General features: G+C 33.7%; 1 protein-coding gene across 1 annotated transcript in view; it reads left to right on the plus strand.

Moving 5' to 3' along the window:
* Nucleotides 1-9,680, plus strand: part of LOC143251937 (E3 ubiquitin-protein ligase TRIM45-like) — a 73,655-nt gene that overhangs the window by 25,727 nt on the left and 38,248 nt on the right. The window lies entirely within an intron of this gene.

The raw sequence follows: 9,680 nt of genomic DNA on the forward strand, positions 1-9,680 counted from the left end.
CAGTATTACTTTACATATAAAATATATAGTTTTCATTTTGCTATGCTTTTTATCAAAATGGCGAAGCTATTTTCTTTGAGTAGTACAATTGTCTTGTCAGGTGAACTTGGATAAAGTGTGCTACAACGATTGAACAGCACTTAATGAAACAGATATTGTGGTTAGTAAACTCAAGTAGAGGATTGTAAAAGGTTTAATACTTATTCAGTGTGTTAATATTCTTGTATTTCTAACGTTTATTTCAGAATTTTCTGATCATATTTCATTAAGGTAAAAATCGATATTTTTTTAATGCGTCCGTCTAGCTGAGCTGATTATTCTTTATTCGTTGTCACATGTTTTGAACAATTGTCGTCTATAATTATGGAAATCGTTCCGCTAGTAGAATTAAATGTGTACAAATGCTACAAACGTATTCAACTTTGAACTCAAACTAAACACCTAGAGTTATTTTAACAGAAAACCAGTAGTTAAAAAAACATTCATAAATACCAGTTGAATTAACATATTCCACTTGTGTGCATTTTACGAATTCTTTGCACCTAATGAGCACGGGTTCGATGCTGATAAAGTATATCTGTATATAAATAACAGTGATGAATCAGGAGCATGCGTGGATTCATGTTATGAGCTATGATTCGAAAGTTCACATTTCTAGTAGCAATAGGCTGCAGAGCAGGTTTCGCGGTTTTAACTGTGGTGGAGTTTTGACTATCATAAACAATCCTACTAAAAGTATCCATCCCTTTAGTACTTTGAAATCATGGATAAATATGCCCGACCATTTGTTACCTGCTTTTTTTAAACCCATGTACCACACAAGATGTTCAGCAGTTAGAGATTAAGGATCGTTATTCTTCAAATATGGGATCTCTGACCTGCGTTTTGTGGTTTTAACATTCGAAAAGTTTTATTTATGGCACTCGGTATTGTATATCAGGCATTTCGATACCACAGGAAGACTTGACTTATTTTCTAATAGGACTAATTAACAATAACAAAAAAAAAGACATTTTATGATATTTAAAGTAAAGAAAGTGCTTAATCAACTCAATCGCCTGGTAACATACGAGTAGAAGATTTTCCAATGGGTTTCGACAAATACTGAGACGTTTGATTTCAAACTGTTTCGTCTGTACTCTCGCAAATATGAATAGCTTGGCTGTAATCTACCCTCGCAAACAATCTAACAAATGTGTTGCTGAGCTTGCAAATACACAGATATTATACATTATACAGTTCAAAAATCCCAAAGAAAATAAAATTTATATATTTATCAATGAAACTGCTGGTAGTGTTCATATTTTCCAAAAACGTAAACCTGAATTGAATTTCTCACGGTAGCCTAACAGAGTCATCATGAAAACACTGCTGAAAGATGAAACCCAAGTCAAACTTTTTAAGGTAACCTGAAAGAAACGTTGTCAAGGAGACATCTCTAATTGCTGAAACTTTATACATCTGTTTAAGAAATTATTGTACGTTTATTTTGATACGTCAGTAAATCACCACTCATGCTTGGATCTGTTTTCCGGAATTTGAAGAATTCACAGAAGTGACTTATTTATAATGGAAAAGAAGTAATTGCTGTACAAGTTGAAAATGACAATTGAGATATTACACCACACCGAGGTAGTTCTATGTTACTGCATATTTATAATTTTAATATTTTTATGAGGATAGTAATAATTATATACATACACACACACACCTAATCATATACATAAAAACATTAAAAGTAAATCATAAAATTGCGATTATAAATATCAACTTAAAATGCTAAAAAACAAAAATCATTTTAAGTGTTATATCCCATTGCTTACATTTGTCTGTTAATCGTATTTGAAATATCTTTGTCTTAAGCGCAAAATCTGTGCTGTTCTTACCGCAAAATACAACCCTGAATTTTATTAGACCTTAAGCTTATCTCTTAGACACCAAATAGTTGAGAATTATTAAAATATATCAATGCCGATACTGGAATGAATAAAAGAATATTAAACAGTACGCAACACATACATAGATATATGTATAACTAAACAATATTTTTGTTCCTTTGTTCTAAGCAGCAGAAATACACAATGGTCTGTCTGTGCTCTGCATACTGGTGGTGTCGAAATCTGAGTTTTTTTATAGTGTTGACTTGCCGCTGAGTAACAAGATGGAGTCAAATCTTTTAAAATGAAATCAAAAATAGTTTCACAAAATTATCTCTCAGAACAAAATTACAAATCATACGTTTTGTGAAAACAAATAAAAATTTAAATGAATTTTATCAAACCAATCCATTTTCGCGCCACTAAGTACCCCAAGAAACAAGCTAATTAAACATTATACCATTTGTAAGAAAAGTAAATATAAGTATAATTTTTAAAATAACGTGTCTGTGAAAATAGATCTACAAAGTGATAGAGATATCCTGTTAATTAGACATAATCCAAATATATAAATCATAACGAGACAGCTGCTAATGAATACCAAATACAGGCTAGATTTTGAGTACTAAAAACTTTTAATCTGAAAAGTCCTGATATTTTCTAGCATTCGATGTTAGGAGCTGGTTCTTGTAATGGGTTCTTACTCGTAAAATCATTAAAATGATAGTAGACTTAGCACCACAGTGGTAATTTTTTTAGTAATTAAAAAAAAGTTATTTCGAATAAGTAAATACTCAACCATAACCTTACGAGACAAGAAGTATAACAAATCATCATATTTTACAGATGAATGAACAAAACTTTAGTGAAAACATTTTATTTGAACCGAATATTTTAATCGACGTCAAAAAATAGATTTGTAAGAGTTCGTAAAGAATTGTAATAATAATAAAATTTGATTATAAAGAGTCAATAAACGTTAATAAGAAACTCTGGCCTAAATCATTTCCTATCGTGAGAGGTAGAAAGCTTCGCAATGCTCAGCACCTTGCACATACACATTTTCCTTTAAAGGACGCCAAGCAGATTCAGTGTCAGACGTAATTTGCTTTGAAAATCAGGTTAGACCCTCCTGAAAGAGACAGCGACAAGGTCCTTAAAGATTTCGTTTGCACCAACCAGACTGGAAACTCTACAAGTTGCCAACTTAGTGTTTCAGGAATGTGGACAAAGCAGTTGTTAACAGTTATATAACAAGGGGCGTGTTTATATAAGCATGTTTTATGGTTGTGTGCTAGGTATTCATTCTACGGACAAGAATGTATGCGCACATTTGTTTCATCTGGGTATGAATCTCACTATTATTTTGTTTTTGTTGCAGATTGAAAAAGTAAACTTTATCTGTCCTTCGGAATGATACTTTGTAAAATTTGTTAAGTACATTAAGTGTCAAAACGTAGATTATTTTGTTATTCATTTGAAACGCGAAATGACAATTTTCATTACAAACCGAAAAGTCTTATGAATAGCTTACCGATATCCTCACCAACACACACACACACAAACAGGAAACTCTGATGGTTTAAGTATTAGAGATAATACATCACTGAAGGAAGACATCATCAAGATAAAATTTTATCATACATTTTTAAAGAAAACCCACGTTTAGAAAGATACAATTCGCTTTACGTTATCAGCACCCTTCTTATCTGGATGACACACTTAATCTCATTTGGAATTCTTGTGTTTCTTATATTTGTGTATAATTTTACAGACAGCTTTAACGCTGATTGGTAATATATGAAACGTCATTGTGTCCACTTGCATATTTGTCAGTAAACTGCCACACAATTACAGTTTTGTTCTACAAAAGTCTTACCACATAAAATATCATCACATCCAACTGATCACCATAAGAAGCTTTGCAATATTCACTAGAACGTTTACCAAACTGAAATTCGTTATATCCATTTGTTTACTCTCACAAAAGTAGATTTGTCTACCAAAAATATTTTCATATATAACGTCATTTTATTCATCTCAAACTTATCGTTGTACCTCTAGATTGTTGTCTTACAGAATGTCATTATATGAGTCTGCTTGTCATCAGAAACGTACACTCTTATGATAATGCTTGTGGAGCATTTTTTTAACAAAAATTCTCGTCTCACTGAATGATATTATATACAACTCTCTATGGGTTCATATTCTTGATCTCACTAATTGCTATGTGTTTCAGGTATTTTAAACATATCTTTGTTTGTTTGTTTCGGAATTTCTCACAAAGCTACTCGAGGGCTTTCTGTGCTAGCCGTTCCTAATTTAGCAGTGTAAGACTAGAGGGAAGGCGGATAGTCATCACCACCCACCGACAACTCTTGGGCTACTCTTTTACCAACGAATAGTGGGATTAACCGTCGGTGTGTGGTGATGACTAGCTGCCTTCCTTCTATCTTACACTCTAAATTAGGGATATGCTAGCACAGATAGCGAAATTCAAAAACAAAACAAGTTTCGATTATAGATTTAGAAAGAGAAGATCATGTTTTGAGAATTTGCTGGATTTCTTTGAAAGTTTACGTTTAACCCGGGCATGGATATGAAATAGACGTGGTATAATTTAATGTTTATAAAGCTTGTGATAAAGTGTCGTGAACGGAGATTTCTTAAGTATGGTGGTGAAATAACCAGTTCGAGAGTTGTTTGGATAGAGAAGGTTAATATAAACGGTGTTAAGTTAGCGGATTAACTGGCAAGGACCTATCCAAGGTCGATTAGTATTCATATTTGCAATGGTACTACAGAATATCTGGAACAATAGAAAAGAATTATATGGCTGACTCTGAAATTTACAAGCCCACTTGTGTCAGAGTTGGAACAGTACTCTAGCTGTTATTAAGAATGACCTATATTCAGTAGAAATAATTTAACAGTGTATCTTGTGTGCGTTTTTTTTGTTTTGCTTTAGTTTAGTTAGGGCTAAACATTACCGTAATTTATTACATCAATAAATAATGACATATGAAACTTATAATGTTATGCTTTAATCTGTTAGGCCTCTTTAAAACTTAAATCTTTTAATGTTATACAAAATGTCTACTGAACTAAATAATGTATATTTATATCCGTTTAAAAGAGAGCGCGAACATGAACGTTTTCAGGACAAACAAAACCGAATATAGTTATCATGTTGATACATGCTTCAAGTGATATACCTGTGAGTTCTGTAATAGATCGTATACTATTTCTCGTTTTCGTCAGCGAAGTTAATAATGAAACATTCAGTAAGTTTGTTAAATCTGTGGTTCATGTGTTCTTAATGGAATTTTTAAATTGTACACTCAAGGTCTTAAAGTTTTGGGGAGATTTGGAGCTAGTCTAACACCTGGCAGATGTCTTTTAATAAATCATTAGATACGAGGTTGTACATACTGATTATCATACCATTAATTATTGTAAATCTGTAGAGAAACTAGAGAAATTAATGAGGAATAACTGTAATGTGCGGACTAGTTCCTTTAAAAACCTAATTATATTTACTTTATAAATATAGATCCAATATCTTGTCTACTATCTGGTTGCAGTATTTAAAGATATTTGTCTGAAGTACCACAGGGTGAAGAAAATGTGGTCTGAAGTTTTTATTACATAGGTAACATCCTAATGTACTTTTAATAAAATAGAATTACCAAGAAAATCTGATACATTTAGTGTCATAGGCACACATGGGCAGGTCTGAAAAATCTGTAATTAAGCCTAGAAAAAAAAATTTAATTGTGTATGTATATAATTTGTTATAAACAAAAAAAAAAGCTGCTACACTACTAAAAAAATCCACCAAGGTACAGGCTATAATGTAGGATATAAAATGTACTATTGTAGGCTCTGAAGGTTACTGATGAAGTAGGACCCAAATTATGGTGGGGATACACCTTCTATCAGTCTTAACCTCTGTTTGCCAGTCTCATGTAACGAATAATTAAATGATAAAATAATCAAAGGAATAGAAAGAGAAATTAGGAGAGTGAGATGTGGGTATTCAAGCCCACAACACTCCACAACTATATCACCCTCTACTGCTTGCAGAGAGTTGTGGGAAGGTGATTGCTAAGATTTAAGTTGTTTATCAGCTTATAAATGACAGGTAGCAAAATGGTTAAGATATATTAGTAGCAGTGACTCAGTTGGCGTGAGAAATAACTGGGTTTACGCCAAAAATGTCGTTTGCAGGAGAATATTCAATAGATGAAACTTTACGAGAAAGTGAGAAAAGTATATTTAATTAGTTGTACTCATCATTAGATTAATTGTTAGTTTCACTCTAAATGGGAACTTGCTCTTATTGGAAGTTGATATTAAGTACACTCACATGTTCACGTATAGCTCATCTTATTTTTCGATTGTAACTGTTTTAACAATCTATTCAGTTGTTTGACTTTTGATTAGTTGAAGTCTTTTCTCTTGGTATGGTTATCACACATTACTAACTTCTTATTAACCACGGTATACTTCAATGCCTATTTATTACATGTCATCTACGTTCAAATATCCTGATGTAATAGAATAGCTCTAGCTCTAAATGATAATCTGTTCAAATACAGTTTGTTTGTTTTCATTTAAAGGAAGTCCGCAATAAGCATAAAGGGTGGGTGTTTTCTGCGTTTAATACGATCAGTTCATCACTTTATGCTAATAAGAACCAAAATCCCTAATTTTGAACATCTTTCAAAGTTTTGGAATTGTTTTATAGACCAGGTTAAGCATTGTTTTCCAATGTGTGGGGATTTTTAGGTCTTAACATGATTATTAAACTATTGATGTAAGCAACGATTTCAAAAGAAAACATCAACGATTACTGGATTTTCTAATTATCAGCTAATTACAAGTTCTCTAAGGATTTAGTTTTAAATCACTTAAAGCATTTCTCAAAATTAGTAGGTTTATTTACAGAGTTAAACTTTATCATCATATTGTACATCTAACTGAAAACACCAGGTTTTTGTAGAAGTGTATTAGAAAGTACCAGGCTTAACATACGCAGTTCCTGGACTTTTGTTTTAATTTTAGGCACATTAAGCCACGTTATGTATTTTAGGATGTCACCTGTAAGAGACAGAAGTGATATTAAAACCAAAGTTAATGAACAACAAATGAAAGATGGGGAAGAGATTTTAAATAAGAGTACAAACACTCCCTCTAGTGGAACAGCGGTATGTCTGCAGACTTAGAATGCTAGAACCCGGTTTTGATACCTGGTGGGCAGAGCACAGATAGCCCTTTGTGTAGCTTTGTGGAAAATAACAGACAAAACAATTAGACTACAAAAGGTTATTGCAGAGTCTGGTCTGAAATTTAGAGGAATTAGTAAGCAAGAAAGAGTTAGGTATTTATGATAGCGTTTGAAGAGAAATACATTATATAACGTATGGCCTGAAGAATTTGAGATTCCTGATTCAGCCGCCAGGAAAAAGAAGGTTCTGAATTTGTGCAAACTCTATGGATTTTAACAATGTTAATAAATCTAAGCTTCGAAATGCAATACGTGTTGGAAGGAAACTGTTATAAGTCACAGTTCTGTATTTTGACCTAAATCCTTAAAATTGATCACGTCGGTTTGGTTTGAATTTTGCGCGAAGTTACACAGAAGCTATTTGTCTTCCTCTTTAGCAGCGATAGATGAAAAGCAGCACCTACCGCATACTCCTGGGCTACTCTTTTACCAACGAATACTGGGATTAGCCGTCACATTATAACGCCCCAACAACAGAAAGGGTGAAATGTTCGATGTGACGGGGATTCGAACCCGCAACCACAAGACCGATCATATCGGACACCGAGAATAAAACATTCGTGATGAAAAAGCTATCCAGTTCCTAAAAGTCATTGCCCAACAACCCACTTAAGAAACATCATAGTTACAAACACGTGATACGACGAAAATTCGTAGAAACTCAAAGAAGAGTTGGAAAATTTTAGGCACGTCGTCCGTGGTCCGCCGTGGGCAAGAAGAACAGTTTGGTTTTTTTTAATTTCGCGCAAAGCTACTCGAGGGCTATCTGCGCTAGCCGTCCCTAATATAGTAGTATGAGCCTATATTGAAGGCAACTAGTCACCACCACCCACCGCCAACTCTTGGGCTACTCTATTACCAACGAATAGTGGGATTTACCCACTAAGGGTAAATTTTAACGGATTTACCCCACTATTCGTTGGTAAAAGTCGAACGCCTTAACACGCTTGGCCATGCCGGGCTCAAGAAGAACAAAACTGTTCGACATCTCAAACGATGAAATCCAATAAACGAAACAAAACAAAACAAGCTTCATATGATGAATTTTACAAAAGAAATTCTAATTATACTGAAAACATAAATTTTAATGCATCGAATTTATTTCGTATCTCTACACTAATACAAATTGCTTTTGAAATGCATTTGATGAGTTTAAGACGAGATATGCCCGTCAGTGACTCAACGGTATGTCTGCGAACTTACGACAACAGAAACCGGGTTTCGATGCCCGTGGTGAGCACAGCACAGAAATATCAGAGCTCCGTGCAATTGAAAACGAGGATTTTTTTATATCTAGTACTGATAAAGCTAATGTTTTAAGAAGGTTCTTCAATACTATTCTTAAAGTACTTAAAATAATCTATGCTATTCTAAAGAATCAAATATTTATATTTCTGATCTTAATGATATTGAACCCAGTGAGGAATGATCTACATGATAACGAAAGAGTTAAGGGACCACTACTTTTGCAAAAACTTTACGTCAAATATAATAAAGACAGATTTTCACAGGAAATCAGGTTTACGTTTGTTTTCTCTTGTTTTCCACCATCAAAATCAACATCATAATTCTTTGAAATAAAGCAAAACATAAAAAACAAAAATGCTGGTCTTTAAATTAGGCTTCTGATTGCAAACTGGATCGATGGTATATGTAGTGCTGCTTTGCAGTATGCTACGTTGTAAGATAATGTTGTATGAAACAGTTACGATATCATATTTCTGTACATACGGTTCTGTTTCTAGCTTGTTATAATGTAGTGACATCTTTGAATATATGATATTCAACACATTCTAAAATTACTAAATACTTACACCCCTATTACTTAACGGTAAGTATGATGTTTTTTACTAACGCTAAAAGTTTGTTTGTTTACTTTTGCATTTCGCACAAAGCTACTCAGGGGCTATCTGTGTTAGCCGTCCCTAATTTAGCAGTGTAAGACAAGAGGGAAGGCAGCTAGTCATCACCACCCACCACCAACTCTTGGGCTACTCTTTTACCAACGAATAGTGGGACTGACCGAAAATTATAATGTCCCAACGGCTCAAAGGGCGAACATGTTTGGCGCAACGGGGATGCAAACCCGCGACCCTCAGATTACGAGTCGCACGCCTGAACACGCTTGGCCATGCCGGGCTTCTAATCGTTTAGTGCTGAAACGTTGATGACAGAAACTAGTATGTTGCTGTAAGAGTAGTGAATCAAAGAATAAATTAAGCTGTCTATCACCTTTCTTTTTAGCTTCACTCAACTTCACGTTTCGGAAGAGAATTTAAACATTTAAAACAATCTGTTTGTCTGCGAAATAATGTTATTCAAACACCTAAATTAATTTAGAGTAGTGGGAAGGTCTACAATATTCGATCTAAATCAAACAAACTGCATGCATTCCACCCCAATAGTCATAGTACATGAGGTTCAAGTTATTTATTTTTTTTATCTTTCCAGCATCACTAATGACGTGTATTTTAGAAAACATGAAAGTAGCGAATCGAAAAATACATTGGGAT

Source organism: Tachypleus tridentatus, chromosome 6 (genome assembly GCF_004210375.1).
Source record: "Tachypleus tridentatus isolate NWPU-2018 chromosome 6, ASM421037v1, whole genome shotgun sequence".
Lineage (NCBI taxonomy): Eukaryota > Metazoa > Arthropoda > Merostomata > Xiphosura > Limulidae > Tachypleus > Tachypleus tridentatus.